This window comes from Herpailurus yagouaroundi, unplaced genomic scaffold (genome assembly GCF_014898765.1).
Source record: "Herpailurus yagouaroundi ecotype Mexico unplaced genomic scaffold, PumYag 159, whole genome shotgun sequence".
Classification (NCBI taxonomy): Eukaryota; Metazoa; Chordata; class Mammalia; order Carnivora; family Felidae; genus Herpailurus; species Herpailurus yagouaroundi.
The window spans coordinates 79,011,842-79,034,769 of NW_024412400.1; the positions used below are offsets into that span (position 1 = coordinate 79,011,842).

The 22,928-nt window shown below is 41.7% G+C and overlaps 1 long non-coding RNA gene across 1 annotated transcript in view; it reads left to right on the top strand.

Annotated features, from left to right (window-relative positions):
- Positions 1 to 542: 542 nt before the first annotated feature.
- Positions 543 to 22,928, top strand: part of LOC121034134 (uncharacterized) — a 39,667-nt gene continuing 17,281 nt past the window's right edge. The window contains exons 1-2 of the long non-coding RNA XR_005792309.1: positions 543 to 1,275; positions 4,737 to 4,827. This is a non-coding gene — a long non-coding RNA (uncharacterized LOC121034134). The remainder of the gene's footprint in view (positions 1,276 to 4,736; positions 4,828 to 22,928) is intronic.

A 22,928-nucleotide genomic window follows, 5' to 3' on the forward strand; every position in this document is an offset into this window, starting at 1 on the left:
GAAGCATTCCTACCACTAGAACCGGGCTTGGTTTATATGTTGTGCCGAGTATTTATTATATACGACTCCTGAGCCGAGACTTTCTGGAATCCCATGAATGTGCTAGAAAATGTCAAGTATTTGGGCAATGGGATTTTGTTGGCAAAGTCGGAAATCCAGGCTTCCTATAGAATATCTACGAAACTGGTAAATAGCCCCAAGGATGGCACCTTATAATTATATTTTGGGTTATACAATACATTGACTATGTTGAAAGCCATTGCTTCAGAGCCTATCATATTTTCAGAATAATATGGGGGGGGGGATTAAAGAAATACCAATCCCTAAACTTCATCCCAGGAGATTCAAATTCAGTGAATTTGGGGTGGAGAGCCTGAATCTCTAATTTTGAAAGCTCTCCTAGGGGCACCTGGGTGGCTCAGTCGGTTCAGCGGTTGAGCGGCCGACTTCAGCTCAGGTCATGATCTCATGGTTCGTGGGCCCAAGCCCACATGGGGCTCGCTGCTGTCAGCGCAGAGCCCGCTTTGGATTATCTGTCCCCCTCTCTCTCTGCCCCTCCCCGGCTCGTGTTCTCTCTCAACAATAAATTTAAAAAAAACATTAAAAAATAAAAGTCGTCATGGCATGTTTTTGCCTATCTGGGTACATACACCATAATGGTACATCTTATCATTGATGGCACTTTATTTTAGTTTTTACTTATATATATATATTTTTTTAACAATTGTAAATATTTATGCACCCAACATGGGAGGACCCAAACATAAAGCAACTATTAACATAGAGGAAGAAATTGATGACAATACAATATTGGTAGGGGACTTAAACACCCTACTTACAACAATGGACGGATCATCCAAACAGAAGTTGATGGCATTTTAGATTTGATGAAGTATCCTTAGCATGTGCCAGATGCTTCCATATACATTATTACATGTAGTAGTCACATATTTTTACAGAGGAAGACACTGAGCCTCAGAGAGACCGTGCCAGTAAGAGGACAACTGACATGTGGAGTCTAGGCCCCCTGACCCCGGATCCAGGACTCTTTCCCTTCATCTGCAGGCTCCCGATCCTGCCTGTGGACTTTGAACACCCATGAGCCATGCTATCACGTGTCTGCAAGAGTTCAGGGAAGGCAAAAAGCGTATCTGTTGAAAAATAAACTATTAGGCTCTGTTATGAGCTGAAGTGTGTCCTTCCTAAATTCGTACGTTGAAGCCCTAACCCCCAGGACCTCGGAATGTGACAATTTGGAGATAGAGACTTGAAGAGGTGATTAAGCTCAAATGGGACCATTGCTGCGGGGGGGGGGGGGGGGGGAGCGATCTTACCGGTAACTGGCGTCCTTATGATAAGAGGAGATTAGGACACAGACACCACAGAGGAAAAGACCATGTGAGGACACAGTGAGGAAGTGGCTATCTGCAAGCCAAGGAGAGGTGCCTCAAAAGAACACCTCGAGCTTTCACTGGAAAACACCTGCCCACACCTCGAGTTTGAAGTGCTGGTCTCCAAAACTATAAGGAAATAAATTTATGCTGTTTAAGCCACCAAATATGTGGTACTTTGTCACGGCAGCCCTAGCCCATGTTCTCTTACACAAGGGTCTCGAAAAGCAGGAAGCACATGCCAGCAGGGTGTCAGGCCAATTTCAGATGCCACGGACATGGGATTCAAAAGTGCCGGGGAAGCTGATATTCTGTTTGGTAGATAATAAGAGAAACCTCGACTAATGTTCAAACAGAAGTTATTTTCCTCACATAGCAAGAAATGAGGAGGGACATAGGTCTGGGGCAGCTGCTGGGCATTGTTTTCTTTCTTTTTTGCTCTGCCAGCCTTAGGATATGGGCTTTTAGTCTCATGCTTGCCACCTCATGGTCACAAAAAGGCTGCTGTAACTCTACATGTCACGTCCACATTCTAAACAGAAAAAAAGGAAGAAGAGGGAAAGGGAATTGGTGGACTTCTCCTTATGTCCCACAGACCAGAGTTGGGTCACATGGCCACCACTAACTGCAAGGGATGCTGGAAGTCCAATTCTTAGTTTTACAGCTTACATAGCCGAGACAGGCAGCAAGGAAGACAGGGGTTGGAAACGGAAATTGCATGAGTCAACCTTCGGTATCTGTCACCACCATATGCCAAGAAAGTCCTGCCTTCTTCATTCCCCTTTCACTCCTGATAGTATTGAGAAGAAAGTCTGAGGGTGATGCCATTATGCCATAAATGCTAATTACCCTTTTATCAAGGACAGGCGGGTCCCAAATTCATAGTCTTGCAGAGGCCATATTATTCTTCTAGAGTTTAGCAATGTTTTATTCATTATTTTTATTTTTATATTTAGAGTGGCAACATACTTTCACATATATGGATTTCAGTTAAAAAAGAAAACAAATGTGGAGTAGATTTAAATAAAAATATAAAATAAATAACAATAAACATGTTTTCATGTATATGAAAAAAAATTATAAATGTGGCCAAATATTGGAAGCATTGCTCTAGAGGGAGGACACAATAGAAGCAGCCTGGCATGGCCTATGAGTCAGGATGCTGAGAACAGAGGTCACATTCTGCCCTAACCCACTGAGAAGTCCTGAGCTTTTTGTCTGTCCTCCTTGGGCTTTGGATTTCTAATTTGCAACGATGATGTTGGATTAGCTGTCTTGTTTTCGTTTTTGTTTTATTTTTTTTAAAGGGTATCCTTTCTCGAACACTTTAACATCTCTTTGTTTCAGTGTGTGGAACCATACCCGATGCATTACTATCCATACTGGACTAATGTTTTAGATCTCAAAGTGGCTTTACAAAGAGGGTGTACTCTGGGATATAACAGAAGAAAGTATGTTCGAGAAGAACGCTTTCCTCTTGAAAATAACCATTAACGGGCATGCCTTATTATCGGCATTTTACGTGTATGATTAATAATATTGAGGTGACGTAGCAGAGGCCTAGAGAGAGAAATGTGTTGTCCAGGGTCACACTGAAATTAGGTGGTGAGCTGAGATATGAGTCAGAGTTTCCTACTCCAGTGCTCTTTTATGTTAGGTTGTAGGCCACTCTATTTGAAACTGAGTACTTTAAAAAGAAACTTGCTTGTTTTTCGGAAGACCCCAAATGACCCTTGCCTGGCCAGCACAGCTGGCTCCCTATTGCACAGTTTTATTGAACAAAGAGGTATGCTGAGGTGTTTGGACCTCCCTTTAAGAGCAAAATCTTCATGCCTCATCAGTTGCCAGTAGGCTTATAGATTCTAGAATCTACTTTGGGCTCTGTATCAGAGAGGATACCCTCCCCTTTTCCCACCTCTCAGCCCAACCTGATTCCCACCTTCTTCCTTATTCTTTAGGCTGGAGTCTAAGTTTATGAGTGGGCAGTGGAAATGAGTTAACTGGTCATACACATCAGCTTCTCTTGCTTCCTGCCTTCTTTTATTCAGTGAAAAAAACCAAAAACTAGAAACTAGCCTTCTTTAGGTCTTCTGGCTCTCTCTTTACTCTTCTTTCTCTATGCTCCTTGCCAAAGAGGGGTAATGGGAGGATGTTAGGATTTAAACTCTGGCAGGGGGTGGGCGTGCTCTACTGAAACTTCTGACTCAAGGAAGCCCTGTCATCTAGCCCAGCTTTACTGGAGGGCTCAAGTCTGTGGAACCAGGAACTAGCCTCATCGGTAACACAGGGTACCTGGTTTTCTGTTTGATGACCTTGCAGGAGGACAGGTGACGTTTCAGGAATGATCCTGGGATTCTTAAGTGGTTGAGACATACACCATCTGTTTGAGCAGAGATTTTGCCCCTCCCAAATTCATTTGTTGAAGTCTCAACCCCAAATATCTCAGAATAGGATAACATTTAAAGATATGGCCTTTATTTATTTATTTATTTATTTATTTAAAAAATTTTTTTAACGTTTATTTATTTTTGAGACAGAGAGAGACAGAGCATGAACAGGGGAGGGGCAGAGAGAGAGGGAGGCACAGAATCTGAAACAGGCTCCAGGCTCTGAGCTGTCGGCACAGAGCCCGACGTGGGGCTCGAACTCCCGGACCACGAGATCATGACCTGAGCCGAAGTCGGACACGTAACCGACTGAGCCACCCAGGCGCCCCTAAAGATATGGCCTTCAAAAGGTAATTAAAGTTGGGGCACCTGGGTGGCTCACTTGGCTAAGCATCTGGCTCTTGATTTTGGCTCCGGTCATGATCCCAGGGTGGGAAGATCAAGCCCCATGTTGAGCTCCAATGCTGCGTGTGGAGCCTGCTTAAGATTCTTTCTCTCCTTCTGCCCCTCCCCCCTGCTTGTGCTCACTCTCTCTCTCTCTCTCTCTCTCTCTCTCTTTCCCTCGAATTAAAAGAAAAAGGTAATTAAAGTTAAAAAAAGTGCTGTTGGGTGGTCCCTAATCCAGCATGACTGGTGTCCTTTTAAGAAACGGAGATTAGGACTCAGATGACACGTAGGGACAACCATGTGAGGACACAGTAAAAAGGTAACCATCTGCGAGCCGAGGAGAGAGGTCTCAAAAGAACCCAAACCTGCCAACGCATTGATCTTAGACTTCCAGCCTCCAGAACTGTGAGAAAATATATTTCTGCTGTGTAGGTAACCCAGTCTGTGGTATTTTGTTATGGAAGTCCTAGGAAACCAATAAGCCCTCCCAACCTCCCTTACCCTTGCTCACCTAAGTCCATTTTATAGCAACAGTAGTTTCTATTCACTCATTATGTCTTCCCTCTCCCAGAGGTTCCCCAGATGCTAAGGCCACAGGGACCAAGCAGATCCAACCACAGGACAGAGTTGTTTAGACCATAAGAAGCAAATGGACAGTTGGGGTAAGACCGTGGGGTGCGGTTGGGGGGCAGACTCGGATCATGGATGAGTCAGGGTCCTTACTTCTCTAACTCTCTACTGCGATTTCATGACTATTACTCTTCCACTCTCTTTCCAAATTCCCCTGCCCTTCTATCACTCTGGCAAACTGCTCATCCCTGTTACTGCCACCTTCCAGTCTCTTGCTCCCATCCTTTGCTCCTTTCTTTAAGAACTTAGGTGTGTGGCACCGTTGCTTACCTTTCCTTCCGCGTTCCTCCTGACATCCTGAGTGACCCTAGGCCTTCATCCATTAACATCCTCATCCTTAATGATGACTTCTTCCACTTGACCCTAACCACCTACTGCATCCATAGTCACATCCACCTCTGAAGTCCTCAGCTCATAACAAACGCCCCATTTTCTGACCACCATGTCCTATCTTTCTAAGTCTTCTGCTCCTTCCATCACCCTACAGACTGCAGTAACAGTAGACTTCAATCTCATCAAGACATACTGTTCTTTGACACCACTCTGTTTTCAGTCTATCAGGTCCTCCTGCCTTTACATCTCTTCTGAATCCCACAACCAATCACCAGCATTCTTTTGCGGATGATTCTGTTCTTTGTTTTTAATTTTTTTTTAAACATTTGTTTATTTTTGAGACAGAGAGAGAGCATGAACAGGGGAGGGTCAGAGAAAGAGGGAGACACAGAATCTGAAACAGGCTCCAGGCTCTGAGCTGTCAGCACAGAGCCCGACGCGGGGCTCGAACCCGCAGACCGCGAGATCATGACCTGAGCCGAAGTTGGCCGCTTAACCGACTGAGCCACCCAGGTGACCCCAGATGATTCTATTCTTTCTCTCCCTGTTTTCTCGCTCTCCTCTTGCTTCAGAGGAATCATTCTTTATCTTCCTAGTGAATCATTAAGAATCTAATGAAAGCTAGATCTCCTGTCCGGAATACCCCCCATAAAGCCCCATAGTTCCATCCCTCAGCTCCTTCAACTCGTTCTAAAAGTGTCACCTTCTTAGTGATACCCTTCCTGACCGCTCTATTCTATCGCTTGTATTTCGACCCACACTCACAACCCCCAGACCTGGTTTCAATTTTTCTCATGGCACTGATCACCAGCTAAGATACAATTTATTTTAATTATTATTTGTTTGTTGCTCCCTTCCCATCCCATTGGAATAGCATAATCTCCAGGTGGACAAGTAGTTTTGTATTTTTTGTTTACTGCTCTGTTTCCAATTCCAGGCCAGTGCCTTTGATTTGTACTTAGTAGGACCTTAATAAAAACATTTGTGGAATGGTCTTTCCTCCCAGGGAAAAATTTAAATATGCACACACTCTTAAAACTTAGCATACAATGTTTGGGTCTTGATGGCCTTTCTGAGGCCCTGAAACTCAGAAGCTTAGTGTTAACCCTTCTTCCTGAATATTTCTAATGCACTTCATGACTACAATTTTAAATGCTGTTGTATACTGATTACTTACAAATCTATTTCTGTAGCCTATTATCTCCCCACAGTTCCTCGCCCACCGATCAAGTGTCTGTTCACGCCTCCATCTGAGGTTTCTACTGAGCAGAGGTTACTATCTTTCCATTCTCAGTTTGCTCATTCTCCTGCACCACCTATGTTCGTGAACCACCATTAGCTCAGAAACTCACGCCAGATAGTTGAGAGTCAGCTCCGATGTATTTTTTTCCTTTCTCCTCATGTGCCATTAATCAATAAGTCCCATTATTTGCATGTAAGTCTCTTGCAAATCCAGCATCCCCACCGCAACTGCACTAGTGGAAGCCTTCATTAATTCACACTGGCTTGTCTCAATAACTTCCTAATTGGTTTTTCTGTCTACAGCACCATTCTTAAAAAAAAAAAAAAAAAAAAAAAAAAAAAAATCTCATTAATTCTCTCCTTTGTTAAACCTTTTCCTAAACGCCCTCCTTTGCTTAAAGAGTCAAATAAGAGTGTCTCAAAATAACATTTGAACCCTGAAGCCTCATGTTGACATGAGGTGCCATGAGATTGAAATAGTCTGCAGTGTTGAGACAGCATGTGGAGGGCAGCTGCATTGACAAGTCCGCTGGGTCCACAGCACACTTTGCATGAGTGAGAAAAAAAAAAAACAAAACTGTTGTATAAAGCCACAGAGCTTTTGGTTTTTGCTCGTTTCTGTAGGTGATCTAGCCTAGCCCAACTCACACGATACTCTTACGTCGAATTGCTCTTTTCACGTCTATATTCTTCCCCTCACTTAGGCACACACACTTTAACGTCTAGAACTGGTACCAAACTCGTAGTTTGTTCCAGGTTCCATCACGCTCTTTCATGCATGCGTGAACTTATATACTTGGTTCTCTTGGTCTTTATGCTATTTTCTTCCTCATTTTCTTGTAGAACGTTCTCTAATTTATCCCTTGAAATCTTGCGTAAATGTCAGCTTTTCTGGGAGATCTTCTCTGATCACCCAGCGGAGAAGTAAATACTACCTTTGTTCCTTATACATACTTTAAATTATTGCATGTGTTACATTATAAAAGGGGTCAGCAAAGTCATGGTGATATGGCAGCTGAATAGAATGAGTACATGTCAGCTAATGAAGGGTTGGTGGGTTCAGAAGGGTGGGCTATATTACCTGGACATCAAGAGAAATGGAAATTTCCAATTTCTGTACCCAATCTATAGAAATACTAAGAAAGACTAGAAATGAGAGAAATAAACGAACGGCTGCACTCAGAAGCAAGAAAAGGAAAGATCTGTGGATGAGAAAGTCTGTACAAAGAGGTCTGTAGATGAGAATTTGTAGCAGTGATCCGGGGAACCCATCCTGACCATGGGAACTCATCCTGTGGGAACCCATCCTGACCATGTGGAAAGCCATCAAGGTCCCATGGGGAGGCTGGATTCTGACAAGGCTGTATCATGAAGTCACTTGTTAAGAAATAGAAACCACCAACACAGAAAGGGCACCAAACAAGCACCAACAGATTTTTTTTTTTAAAGATTGTATATGGAAAAAGGATCATAAATTCAATAAGAGAAGAATGTTATGTAAGGAAATAGGGTTAACAGAAATGTAAGAGCAGCATTTTAAAATAAGCTATCTCTGGAGTGCTAAAGGAGGGCGTATCATCTATGAAACAAGAAGAGGAGAAAGAAAAAAGAATAGATTGAAACACAAAAGGAAGTAATTGGATAATCAGTGAAATTAAACCAATAATTTTGTATTTATTAAATATAATTATGTTAAGTACACGTATTAAAATTAAAAATAAAATGCAGTACTAATATGATGGCTGAATGGTCACAAGTGAAGAATTAATTAATGATCTGAAGAATCCAGCTGAGGAATTTCCCCAGATAAAGAGATCAGAAGTATGGAAAAGTAAAGGGAGTATAGAATCAGAAGATCCTATGTGTGGCTAGTGGAATTTTCATTAAAAATGGAATAAAAAGAAGGGAAAGGAAGAAATCTTTGAAGAAATATTGGTCTCATGGGGCTCCTGGGTGGCTCAGTTGGTTGAGCACCTGACTTCGGCTCAGGTCATGATCTCTCAGTCTGTGAGTTCAAGCCCCGCGTCAGGCTCTGTGCTGACAGCTCAGAGCCTGAAGCCTGCTTCAGATTCTGTGTCTCCTTCTCTCTCTGCCCCCACTCCTCCACTCTTTGTCTCTGTCTCTGTCTCTGTCTCTCTCAAAAATAAATAAACATTTTAAAAGAAAGAAAGAAAGAAACATTGGTCTCAGTTTTCCCAGAATTGAGACAAAACCATGAATCTCAGACCAAAAGGATCTACCGAGCCTCATGTGAGATACATACATAAAATTATACATCGATTCCTTGCTGTGACATTTCAGTATATCAGAGGTAGAGTTAAAATCTTAAAAATTACCAAAAAGAAATAATGAAAACCAGATTAACATCCAGATTTTCTGCCAGCCACCTGGAAACGAGAGGGAAGGAAAAAATACCCTTAATGTGCAAAAGAAAAATCCTTTGAGCCTGTCATTCTACACTAGCCAGAGGATTATGTAAGTGAAGCTGAAATACAGACATACTCAGGCTCTAAAAGCTTATCACTTGCAGGTCTTTTCAGAAAGAATCACTGGAGGATGTTGGAGATGGTTAGTGTTGACGAAACCGTGGAGAAATAGGCACACTCGTATATTGCTTGTAGGAATATACAAGCATGGCCACTTGGAGGGCAAGCTGGGAGTATTGGTAAAGCAAAAATGTGCATAGCCTACGAATCAAGAATGTTACTTCAGGATATCCGTCTTAGAGAAACACTCACATGGGCGAGCATGTTCCTTGTGGCATTGTTTGTAAGGTGAAAAATGAGCCTCGGTAAAATAGTGATTAGATGTAGTATGGAGCACCAGTGAGAGAAAATGGGAAAGATCTATGTACAGCAACAGGAATTTATCTCCAAGACTTAGCACTGAGTGAAAAGGGAAGGTTGAAGGATGATATACATGCGTTAGGATACTATTTGTTGAATGACAAAACAATAGGCTCACCAAACAATCCATATCTTGTACATATCAGAGACATTTTGCATGTATTTTGCATATGTCTTAGAAGTAAGTGTGGGAAGGAGATCTAGCCAACGTAACCGGTTACACGTGTGATGGATGTGGTCAAGAGAGGCTTCATTCCTAGTTCCCAAACCGCAAAGCCTTTGGTGCCTGGTCAGGGGCACTCAGGCAGCAAAGTGGCACAACCCAATTCACAATGATAAAAAAAATCCTGCTGGGTATCATGAGGAAAATGGATTTGGAGGAGGGGAGGCAGGGAGGCCAGGTAGGAGGCTGTTGTAGTGGTTAGTTACAGGACTCATTCATCCATTAGGCATTCCCGGAGCCTGGAGCCTGTGAAAATGTTTTAATTAAAAAACAAACAAACAAACAAACAAATATATCATAATGCACTTGGCTTGGATTACATTTGCCTTTATACCAAGGCATGGCTAAAATGTGATTTTTATTCATGTTTTAGATGGATGGAGGGGCTCATAAAGGCAGAAGTGCCTAGAGCCCGCAAAAGTCATACAGCAGCCATGATTGGGAGAGAATCATGCTTGCACGGATCCGAGCGAGTGGAGCCACGTGGACCAAGGCAAAATATGTGTTGTGGTAAGAAGAGCCTGAACCTGGCCGTAAATGGAGAGTGGGGAAAGATAGAGCGCCTGGAATGCTCACTTCAGGTGGCACCGGTACCACTTACGGGGACAGGGAAGAGAGGAGGAGAACAGGGCTTTCCAGATCACCAGCCCTGGGCACCACACCAGCTGCGGAAAAGTCACCACTGGTCCGGGATCTTGAAAGGGTTGAGGACTACCGCTGAGTCTTTAGGCAACAGGAAGGCGGAAACGATTGTTTAGTGAAGGCTGACACGATCAGACAGTGTTTAAGACAGTGCATGTTTGGGGGCACCTGCGCGGCTCAGTTGATTGAGCATCTGACCTCGGCTCAGGTCATGAACTTGAGGTTTGGTTCAGGAGTCCAAGCCCCACGTCGGGCTCGCGGCTGTTGGTGCAGAGCTGCTTCAGATCCTCGGTCTCCCGCTCTCTGCCCCTCCCCTACTCACGCTGGCTCTCTCGGAAATAAATAAACGTTTGCAAAAACAGTAAAAAAAAAAAAAAAGAAAAGAAAGGAAAGGAAAAGAAAATGCATGTTTGATGAATGAGCACACGGGGGATTAAAGTGAGTTGGTCGGAGCCTGGAGGATATCCCGGAAGCTAATAATACCTACGTAGCCAGGCCCCCCGATTCTCCTGCCGCTCCCAGACTCAGGAAAATGAAATGAAACGAAGGCAGTTTGGGAAAGAGCTGGAAAGACCTCCCAGCTCGACCCAGCCCAGAGCACAGCTTGGCTGAGGCTCGGGCTCATGCGGAGCACATGGGGCTTGTGGCTGGCTGTATTCTCCGGCCAAACCACAGGGCAAATTCAAACCCTTCGGTTGTCACAACACAGCAAACCTGAATGACCACGGCTTCTTTTTAAATTATAATTATTATAAAAAAAGGAGGTTTAAAAAAAAAAAATATTTAAACAAAAAAAACATCTCAGGAAAGCTGGCTACCCCTTAGGCAATTGTTATAAAGGTTGGGCTCAACCACAGCCCGCGTGGAAAGGGCATAAAGCTCTGTGGACCTTCTGTCTTTGCCATGTCTGACCAAGAAAAAAGGGTGACTCATCTGAAGACATTGCCGGTAGACCCTGTTAGGTAAGCACTTAGCACATGATGCTTACTGCTGCATTTTTAGGAGATAAGCCATGACGTGACCCAACTCTTTGGGCCTGAGTTGTTTGGATTTTCTTCCCATAAATGGGAGTAATGATAACATTTTCCCTACATACTGTTTCAAGGACATAGTTATTCTTCAAGGCTTTTAAATAATGCACACCTCTGAGAGATCTAATGAAAATTGTTGCCCTCCAGAGAAAATTGTGTATTCAAATAAAAATGCTCATATACCTGTTTGTAGGATCAGGGATTACAACTTCCCTGGTAATACCTTTAAATTTTTTTACAATGCGTTTGTTTGAAAGAGAAAGAGTGAGAGAGAGAGAGAGACAGAACGTGTGAGCATAGGTGGAGGAGGGGCAGAGAGAGAGGGAGACGGAGAATCCAGAGCAGGCTCGCACGTCCGGCACAAAGGTCAACGTGGGCCCGAACCCAACGAACCGTGAGATCACGACCGAGCGGAAGTTGGATGCTCAACAACCAACTGAGCCCCCAGGCACCCCCCTGGTAATATCTTTAAACCACCCGCAAAATGACCGTCCGTTTATGGGGTCTCAGCCTATAGTAGTAATTATTAGCATAGTTGGAAAGTAGGGATAGAAGGATCATGAAAGGTATATGTAGAAAGTGGCCTTCAGGTTGGGACTTAAAAAAACAACAACGAATAGGACTTCAACAGGCTGATGGCAGGACAGGAGCTACAGAAATGGCAAAAAGTAGGTGGGAAGGCCAGTGATGGAGGCATGATGCACAATGAATAATAGAGCTGACCGTTTGTGGAGCCTGTGCTGTGTGCCAGACATTATATGCATTCTCTTATTCGATCTTCACAAGTCAGTTATCGTTAGCCCCATTTTAGAGACAAGGCAACAGAAAATTAGGGTGGGAAATAATGAGATGATAATGGAGGTAGGGACTTAGCTTTAAAGTCTCTATTTTAGTTCTCTGTGCCGTTCTTTTTAGTTTTGGGTGTGCTTGAAAATTTTCCTGATAGAACATTTTTAAAGTCTCCTGCTCCTTGCAATTTCTCCACCACAAGATGGCTTAACGGAAAAAAGCGCTATAACCTAACACCCGTTAGTTGTGCAGCTTTGGACATGTCGCTTTCTCTTTCTGAGTTTTGCTATTTATTCTCATCTGCAAAATAAGGGGGTTCATCTAGAATTATCTCCAAGTACTCTCCCAACCTTAGAGTCTATGATTTTTTTTAAAGTTTATTTATTTATTTTGAGAGAGAGAGTGCAAGAGTGAGAGCAAGAGAGAGAGAGAGAGAGAGGGAGAAAGAGGGAGGGAACAAGCAGGGGAGGGGAAGAAAGAAGGAAAGACAGAATCCCCAGTAGGCTCCATGAGGTCAGCACAGAGCCCGACACAGGGTTTGATCTCATGAACCATGAGATCGTGACCTGAGCAGAGATAAAAAATCTGAAGCTCAATTGACTGTGCCACCCAGGCACCTCGAGTCTATGATTTTTTTTTTTTTAAGGAGAAATTATTCATTATTCAATAAATAATTGTTTTTCATGTGTTCATACTCCTATTTTCTCAGTAGCTTGTGTCATTTTATTTTTAAGACAGCTGTTTTGAGGTATATTTGACATCCGATGAGCTACACAAACTTAATGCGTACTATCTGATAAATTCTGACATATGTTTGCACCTCTGAAGCCATCACAATAATCCAGACAATGAACATTTTCACCATCCCCAAAGGTTCCTTGTGTCCCTTTGTAGTTGCTCCTTGCCCCTCCACCGTGCCCCTGCTTCCCTAGGGAAAAACTGAGTTTTTTTCTGTCAATACATATGACTTTGCATTTTCCCCAATTTTGTGCAAATGGAATTGTACGTTATGTTCCCATATTTGTCTGGCTTCTGTCACTCAGTGTAATTATTTTGAGATTCACCCATGTTGCATGCACCGTTAGTTCACAAGCCACAATTTTTTATCTATCCATTCATTAATGGACATATGGGTTGTTTCCAGATTTCAGTAACTACAAATAAAGCTCCTGTGAGTATTCACATGCATGTATTTGTTTGGAAACATGGTCTCATTTCTCTTGGATACATTTCTAGGAGTGGAATGGCTGGGTCATATGGTAGGCACAATTTCCCAAAGTGAACATTCGAAGTGAACATTCTCGTTGTGCCACATCCTTGCCAACACGTGGTAAGGTCAGTCTTTTTCATTTTAGCCATTAATTTTTTTTTAAAATTTTTAATTAACATTTATTTATTTTGTGAGAGTCAGAGACAGCCTGAGCACGAGCAGGGGAGGTGCAGAGAGAGGGAGACACAGAACCGAAAGCAGGCTCCAGGCTCTGAGCTGTCAGCACAGAGCCTGACACGGGGCTCGAACCCACGAACCGTGAGATCATGACCTGAGCCAAAGTCAGTCGCCCAACCGACTGAGCCACCCGGGCGCCCCTAATTTTAGCCATTCTTATATATTTTTAGAGGTATCTCGCTGGGTTTTAGTTTTGCATTTCTCTAAAAATGATTTTGAGCATCTTTATTTGTTTGTTTTCTGTATCTCTATCTTCTTTGGTAAAGTGTCCATTCAAACCTTTTGCCTGTTTTTTCAATCATATTATTTGTTTTCTAATTATTGAGTTCTTTCTATATCCCGAGACCATTGTATACACAAATCCATTTCAGATACACGATGTGCAGACATTTTCCCCTAGTCGGTGCCTTGCGTTTTCAATATGTTAATGCCTTGCAGAAAAAAAAAAGCTTTTATCATTATTATTTTGAGAGAGAGAGAGAGAGAGAGAGAGAGAGAGAGAGAGAATGTGCATGAGCAAGTGAGGGGGTGGGAGGGAGAGGACTCAGTGCAAAGCCCAGTGTGGGGCTCAATCTCATGACTGTGAAATCATGATCTGAGCGAAACTCAAGACTCAGATGCTTAGCTGACTGAGCACCCAGGTGTCCCCAAAAGCTTTTAATTTTGATAAAGTGCAATTTAGAAATCTTTTTCCCTCTGGATCATGCTTTTGATGTCATATCAAGGAAATCTTTGCTTAACCCAAGTGTCTAGCATATTAAAGCACTATATATTGGGTGGTTTAAATAATAGACATTTATTTTTCATAATTCTCTAGGTGGCAAAGTCCAAAATCAAGGAGGCAGCAGATTTCGTTACTGGTGAGGGCCCTCTTCCTGGCTTGCAGACTACTTTCTTGCTGTGTCCTCACATGGGAGAAAGAGAAGAGAAGCAAGCTTTCTGGTATCTTCTCTTATAAGGACACTGATTCATTATGAGGGACCTACCTTTATGATCTCATCCTATCCTAATTTCCTCCCAAAGGCCCCCTCTTCGAGAACCATCACTTTGGGGGTTACGGCTTCAACATGAATTTGAGGGTGGGGCACAAGCATTCAGTCCATTGGTCATAATGATTTTTTTCCCTGTATTTTCTTCTAGAATGTTTATACTTCTAGCTTTACATTTAGGTCTATGATCCACATTGAACTGATTGTGGGGCGCCTGGGTGGTGCAGTCGGTTAAGCGTCCGACTTCAGCCAGGTCACGATCTCGCGGTCCGTGAGTTCGAGCCCCGCGTCGGGCTCTGGGCTGATGGCTCAGAGCCTGGAGCCTGTTTCCGATTCTGTGTCTCCCTCTCTCTCTGCCCCTCGCCCGTTCATGCTCTGTCTCTCTCTGTCCGAAAAATAAATAAACGTTGAACTGATTGTTATATATGGCATGATAAATGGATTTAGGAGAATTTTTTTTAATTTAGATACCAATTGTTCTAGCATGTTTTGTTAAAAAGACTATATTATTTCTCGATCAATTTGCCTTTGAACTTCTGTCAGTTGTCCTGTATGTGGGGATCTATTTCTGGTGTCTCAATTCTGTTCCATTCATCTATTTGTTGATCTTTGCACCAACACTACATTATCTTGATTACTGTAGCCTTAGAAAAAGACTTGAAATCATGTAGTATTAGCTCTCTAACCTTGTTCTTTTTTCCAAGGTATTTTAGAAAAAGCTTGTCAATTTCTACCAGAAAGCTTGCTAGGATTTTGACTGAGATTGTGTTGTATCTATAAATGAATTTGAGGAGAGCCGACATCTTAAAAATATTGAATGCTCTGACCCATGAACACAGTATGTCTTTTCATTTATATCATTCTTTAATTTCTCACAGTGATTTATTATTTTCAGTGAATAGTTCTTGTCTACCTATTGTCATATTTATCTCTAAGTATTTCATAAATTTTTATTTTATTGTAAATGATTTTTATTATTATTTCTGATTGTTTATTGCTAACATGTAAAAATACAATTCATTTTGTATATTGATCTCATATACTGCAACCTTGCTGAATTCACATTTTAGTTCTAGTAGCTTCTTTTTTTTTTTTAATTTTTTCAACGTTTATTTATTTTTGGGACAGAGAGAGACAGAGCATGAACGGGGGAGGGGCAGAGAGAGAGGGAGACACAGAATCGGAAACAGGCTCCAGGCTCTGAGCCATCAGCCCAGAGCCTGACGCGGGGCTCGAACTCACGGACCGCGAGATCGTGACCTGGCTGAGGTCGGGCGCTTAACCGACTGCGCCACCCAGGCGCCCCTAGTTCTAGTAGCTTCTTAAAATTTAAGATTCCATTATATTTTCTACATGGATGATCATATCATCAAAAGAATAAAGAGAATTTTACTTATTTTCTAATCTGGATGCCTTTTATTTCTTTTTCTTGCTTTGTTACACTGGCTAGAACCAAAAGTACAATAGTGAGTAGAAGTGTGAACATAAATGTCTTGCTCTTGATCTTATGGAGAAAATAGCCAGTCTTTCACCACAAAGTAAGATGTTAACCATAGGCTTTTTGTAATTGCCCCTTACCAAGCTGAGGAAGTTTTCTTTTATTCCTAATGTGCTGAGAGTTTCCATCAGGAATGGCAGTTGGACTTTACCGATTGTTTTTATTTTTCATTTTTGAGATGGTCATATGATTTTTCATTTTTCGTTTATTAATATTGTAAATTTCACTGGTTTATTTTCTTCATTTTTCCAGAAAGTTAGTTTTGCATTCCTGAGATAAACCCCACTTGGTCATGCTATATTATTTTTTTCATATGTTTGAATTCATTTTTTAAAAGTCTATTAAATTTTTTTTTGTATCTATGGTTATGAGAAATATTGCTCTGAAATTTTCTTGTAACATTTTTGTCTGGGTTTCTTGTAATATCAGCAAAACATGGCCTCATAGTGAGTTGAAATAGTCCTTCTTTTTCAATTGTCTGGAAGTTTATCTACATAAATAAACAAATTGATATAATTTCTTCTTTAAATCTTTAATGGAATTTACCAAAAAGATTATCTGGGCCTGCCCCTCCCTTTTACTTCATGAGAAAAATTTTAACTGAAAATTCAATTTCTTTAATAGGTGTAGGGGTATTCAGATTATCTCGTTCATCTTGAGTAAACTTTTCAAAGATCTATTCTGTCTATGTTGTCAAACTTATTGGTATAACATTGTGCATAGCATTCTCTTATTATGACTTCAATATTTATAAAATCTTTAGTAATGTAACCTCTTTCATTCCTGAATTTGGTAATTTGTATTCTTACTCTTTTTGTACTGATCAGTCTATATTGAAATTTGTCAATTTTATTACCTCCTCAAAGAAACTAGTTGTTGTTTCATTGATTTTTTTCCCTCCATTAAATTTCTGTTTTATATTTCATTGATTTCCTCTCTGACGTTGATTTCGGCTCAGGTCATGATCTCACAATTCATGAGATCAAGCCCCACATCGGGCTCTGTGCTGTCAGCCTGCTTGGTATTCTCTCTCTCCCTCTGTCTCTGCCCCTCCCTCACTCATGCTCTCTCTCTCTCTCTCTCAAAATAAATAAATAAGCATTAAAATAATAATACATGTTTCTTATAAACAGCATATAGTTGGGTCTTGCTTTTTAAAATTTATCTGACAATCTTTGCCTTTCAGTTATGTGTTTAGATCACATTTACATTTAATGTGATTATTGATATGGTTGTGTTTGAGTGTATCATAAAAGTCTTTGTATTCTATTTGTCCCATCTGTTCTTTGTTTTTCTTTTTCCTTTTTTTAGCTTAATTTAGATTAGAATAAGCATATGTTATAATTTAGTTTTATCTTTTTTGTTTTGCGCTTGTTAGGTATAATTCTTCGTTTTGTTATTTTACTGGTTGGTTTAGGGTTTCATGTATCACAGTTTACCTTCAAGTGATATCATACACATTCATGTATATTATAAAAGAACCTTACAATAGCATAATTTCATTTTCCTCTATGTCACTATACTGCTGTTGTCAGTAATGTTCCTTATACACATGTTACGAACAGCTTAGTATGTTGGTATTATTATATTTTTAAAAGATAATTACATGTTATTTTGTTATTTTTTTTATTTTTTAAGTTTACTTATTTTGAGAAACAGAGAGCATGAGCAGGGCAGGGGCAGGGGCAGAGAGAGAGAGGGAGAGTGAAAATCCCAAGCAGGCTCCACACTGCCAGCACAGAACCCAACATGGGGCTCAAACTCAGGAATCATGAGATCATGACCCAAGCTGAAATCAAGAAACAGATGCTTAACCGACTGAGCCACCCAGGTGCCCCAAAAGATAATTACATTTTAAGTAGATTTAAATAATAATATAAAAAAAACTCATGTTTTTTTAAATGTACTTAGCATTTCCAGTGCTCTTCATTCTCTTGTGTAGATCCATATTTCCATTTGGTATTATTTCATTCTGTATGATGGAGTTCTTTTAACACCTTTAACACTTTTTGTGTGTGTGTGGATCTGATGCTGATGAATTCTTTCAAATTTTGTATATCTGGAAAAGCCTTTATTTTGCTCTTGTTTTCTAAAAGATATTTTCACTGGAAGTAAAAGAGTCTATACTATTTTGAGGGTGAAGAGAGGTATAATTAAAATAACAGTTCACATATATCAAGCACTTACTATATGTCACCCTCTGAGTTCAGTATTATTATTGTTTGCATTGTACAGATTTGGAGATTGAAGCTCAGAGAAATTAGGTAAGTTGTCCAGTGTCAACATGCCTATCAAGTGGCAAAGTGACATCATTCACATGAATCTAGTGTCTCTAATTTAAACCACAACATTCCACTGTCTATCAAGAAATAGAAGACATGTGAGTACACACTCCTGGAAATGCCTCATGCTTGTATTTCTGAGAAAAGATAAAGTCATTTAAGAGTCATTCCAGATTCTTTCCAGGACAATGGTCTCAACAGGAAACTCCCAGAGCCCTGTGAATCTGAACAACTCTCCAGAGACATGCTTATAGAGAATATGATCAACAAAGCTCCACAACACAGCTGGTTGGCTCAGACCAGTCCAAAGCAATTCCCAGTGCCTGGGAAATGGTCTATAAAATCAGCTATTCAAGGAGCTGGTATGGGGACTTACGATGTATGAAAGATCCTTTCCAACATATCCTCAGGGACGTGGCCAAACCAATTGGTAGATTAATAGGACTAGTAGGGAGCAGAAGATCAGGGTTTTAGTCCTGCCTTTATTATTTTCTCTGGTGGTGTGAACCTTAAAAAATAAACTTACCCCCCTGCGACTCAGTTCCCTCTTTATAATATGATAACAATAGTAACATGATAATGATAATGATAGTGCACTCCTTCGAGTTTTCCTGGAGAATCTGGGAGATAAAGAGTAAACATACTTGAAAATCCTCTAAATCACTCTCTTATTTGTCATCTGTACAGGAAGCCTCCCTTACTGTTCTCTCCTTCATACCTCTTCAGCTAGAAGGGTCCTTTTTCAACTTTCAGAGCCATTCTACATTCCTTCTGAAGTCATGTATCTCTGCCACCCTTGCATTTCAGTCATTTATATCTGTATTTTATACTTTGTAGTATACTGTAAGCTCTTGAGTAATATACCTATAACTACATCATTGCTCTAGCCCCCAAGCATTGTGCAATGCTTCATGTACTTAGGCGTGCTTCACACTCCCTAAACATGTGTTTAGTCAATAAAAGATTGTCAGAATGAATATTGTTAAAAATGATATTGGGCTGGGATTTCAGAAAGACCCCATTGGACCCAGGTGAAGATGTCCACAAAATGCCCCCGATGGGTTTATATTATTTTTATCCTCCTTGATTGGAGGAATTTAGAAAAATGGATCCATTTTGATTGGTGTCCTTCGCTGTGCCCTGGCTCAGAGTTGCATCTGAAATGTACTCCAAGTCCATTCTATGATGCTCAGAGAAAGGTTGTTAATACCCTTAACCAACCTGTTCACAGCTGATTATCTCTTTCTGAGAACAAATACCGTGGGCTATAGGAGCTTCCCTGTGGATGGTGGCATTTGTCTTCATGTTAACACCCATGCCAAGTCTCAGCAGAGGATAGGGCAGATGCTAAAATACGTCCACATCATCATCCCTCTGCCACTGTCCAAGTCCAAGCCCTTACTGTGTCACTGGGAACTTTGTGAGCACCTTTGAACTGGCTTTCATATTTCCAGACTTGCAATTTCCCATGTATTCTCCACCATGCTCATCAGTGATTCTTTTCAAACAGATTGAGAGGTAATTGGGTTCCTGTACCCAATTCCAAAGCATCTCAAGCCTCAAAGCAACTCAACACCATCAAGCAACTCAATTCAACTCAATTCTGGCACAATCTGCCTAGAGACAACATCAGATTCAGATTCCATAAGTTAACAACTCAGTCCTGTAAGATTGCCCCCCTGTCCCCCCACTTGAGATGCCAGTCACAAGTCCAGGCTGTCACCGGTGCTCCTGTCCAACCAGCTATAGACTGAAGGTTCCACCAACCCCCTCCAACCCAGGGTGCCAATTGCAAGTCTAGGTTACTTGTGCTTCTGATCAACGGGCTATAAATCAAAGTTCCTATGATCGCCTCCTCCAGTTTGATTAGTTTGCTACAGCAGCTCACGGAACTCAGAGAAACATTTTATTTATTAGAGTATCAGTTTATTATAACAGGATATAACTCAGGAACCAAGGATATAACTCAGGAACGGCTGGATAGAAGAGATACATAGAACAAAGTAGGGAGAAAGAAGATGAAGTTTTCATACACTCTCCAAGCACACTGTTTTCCCCAGATCTCCACATATTCATCAACCTAGAAGCTTTCCAAATCCTATCCTTTTGGGTTCTTTATGAAGGCTTTTCTACATAGACATGGGTGATTAAATTATCAGCCTGCAGCAATGGATCCAACTTTCGGCCCCTCTCCCCTCCCTGAGGTCAGAGAGTGGGACTATAAGTTCTAACCCTCTAAATCACTGGGTTGATTCCTCTGGCACCTGGCCCCCATCCTCAGTCAGGGTCCAAAAGTCATCTCATTAACATAACAAAGGACACCTTTATGATTCATCACTTGGGAAATTCCAAAGGTTTTGGGAGCCTTGGGCCGGAAATGGGGATGAAGGCCAAATATGAGTTTCTTATTATAAATCAGAATATCATGAGAGGCAATAGTGCATGGAGGAGGAGACATGAGCTTGCAGCCTGACAGACCTGGCTGTGAATCCAGACTGCCATTTCCTGGATATTTGATGATGGAGAAGAACCATTTTCCCTTTCCCTTCATCCCTCATTTGTTGTAAGCATTATATGATATGTTACATGAACATCTCTTAGCAGTGTGCCTGGTGCACGGTTTAGTTCTTAAAATTTTTTTTAATGTTTATTTATTTTTGAAAGAGAGAGAGAGAGAGAGAGAGAGAGAGAGAGAGAGAGAGAGAGAATGCAAGCTGAGGGAAACACAGAATCTGAAGCAGGCTCCAGATTCACAGACATAGAATCTGAAGTAGGCTGAGCTGGCCACACAGAGCCCAATGTGGGGCTCGAACTCACGAACTGTGAGATCATGAACTGAGCTGAAGTCGGATGCTCAACCAACTGAGCTACCCAGGTACCCATTTTTTTTTTAATGTTTTTTATTTATTTTTGAGAGAGAGCATGAGCAGGGGAGGGGCAGAGAGAGTTGGAAACACAGAATCTGAAGCAGGTTCCAGGCTGTGAGCCATCAGCACAGATTCCGACGCAGGGCTTGAACTCGTGAACCACGAGATCATGACCTGAGCTGAAATCGGGCCGCTTAACTGACTGAACCACCCAGGTGCCCCATCCCACGGTTTGGTTCTTAAATCTGAGTAGTTGTTACTAATTCTTACCTTTGTCACAGTGAAATGTTTGTGGCTTTGAGTAAGTCACATTTGGTGTTAGAACTTCAGAACCCCCGTGTGAAAAATAAACAGATTAGTTAGGATCTCATTCAGCAGCAGCAGTTGATAATTCTTTAAATGGACTATGAATTCAATGCCATGTATGAAAATTTAGATTTGGGGCTCTCCAGAATAATCATAATGTTTTTCACGTTCTGATGAACGTGAAGTCCCCTTCACTGCTTGACAACTGCACACTGAGAAATCAGGGCTTGTTGGGAAGGAATGAGTACATCCTAGCTCGGCATCCTCTCCTAGGAGGGGTTTACCCAGTCACCCCCTCTTCAGATCTCTGTGGTCTGAGGACGGTGGAGGAGGGCTCCTGACCCCTCTGGCAGTGTAGTCTTAGGCTGTTTTGACTTCTCAGAACTCCAGTACCTTATGTCAGTCCTTAGACAATCTCCCAACTCCTTCCATAGTCTTGGTTCTGGGGGGGCATTTCCCAGTGAGGAACTAATCCACACTCACATGAAAAGAGAGCTGGTTGTGTAGGTGGGTGGGCTATTGACGTTGGGTGGGGTGGCATGTTTTTTTTTCTCCAGTGTTCTGTGGAAGAACGATGGGACAAAACAAGGACTGGGTCTACACCCACACTACCTGGATGGTTGGACGCAGCTCTGAGAACTTGGGCATCCCATCTAAGTTGCCTGTATGTGTTTCCTTGTGGGACAGGAGTCATTGTTCAGCCTACCATTTGGCACCTTTAAAAAGAGAAGGACTGTTATGGCTGGTGTTACTTTCCTGAATATCTCAGGCTTCTGCCCAGAGACACAGTGAAAACATTGTATATCACACGTTAAAAAAAAATGAAATAGACACAAAAAGCTTTCATGCCAAGTTAGAATTTGGAGCAGAAACTGTTCCTAAAAGAGGCATGGCTACTGGGCATGTTTTGGTCTTCAATTAAATTCTTTTTAAACTCTGGCTCCATGGTGTAATGGCTTTGGAATTAGCAATAATGAAACATTAGTTACACTGGTGAGTAATGGTTTTACTTACAACAGGATGGAAATGTTAACCCAGTGGTGCCCAGAAGCCAAATATAAGACCTCTAAGTGTTTACCATCCTGTGTGTGAGAAGTCACGGTCATTATCTTTAGCTGGGTGGTTGAGACACCCACAGCAGGCTGCATTTTACCTTATTGTTTTCCCTGGCTGTTCTCTCTCTGCTTCAAAACCCGTTAGAGAGTACTTGATGTCAACTTCTTTTTTTTTTTTTTTTTTTTTCCCCTGGCAGAGAAATTTGGTCTGAGAAATATTGATTTGGCCAAATTCACACAGATTGTAGGTGACAAAGCCCAGAAGGTCATGAGGCAGTAACCCAGTGGAGAGAGCGGGGTTTGAAGTCAGGCGTCCGTTGATGTGGATACCTGTGTAAGTTGGGAGTAGTTACTAAGTGTGAAGTGGGGGGGGGGGGGGGGGCAATGCCTGCTTCACAGAGAAAAGTGCTTAGCCCAGGGCTGTGCACTTACTTAAACAATAAAAGTGAGATGCTTCTTCGTTTTCTCCTCCTTCCCTTCATCTTTCGCCTCACTTTCCACTCGAGCACGTGGGTGTTGACAAACACGGGCCGCAGCCAACCTCCTACTTATGCAGCTCCCCCAAATCACCCGGGGAATGTTC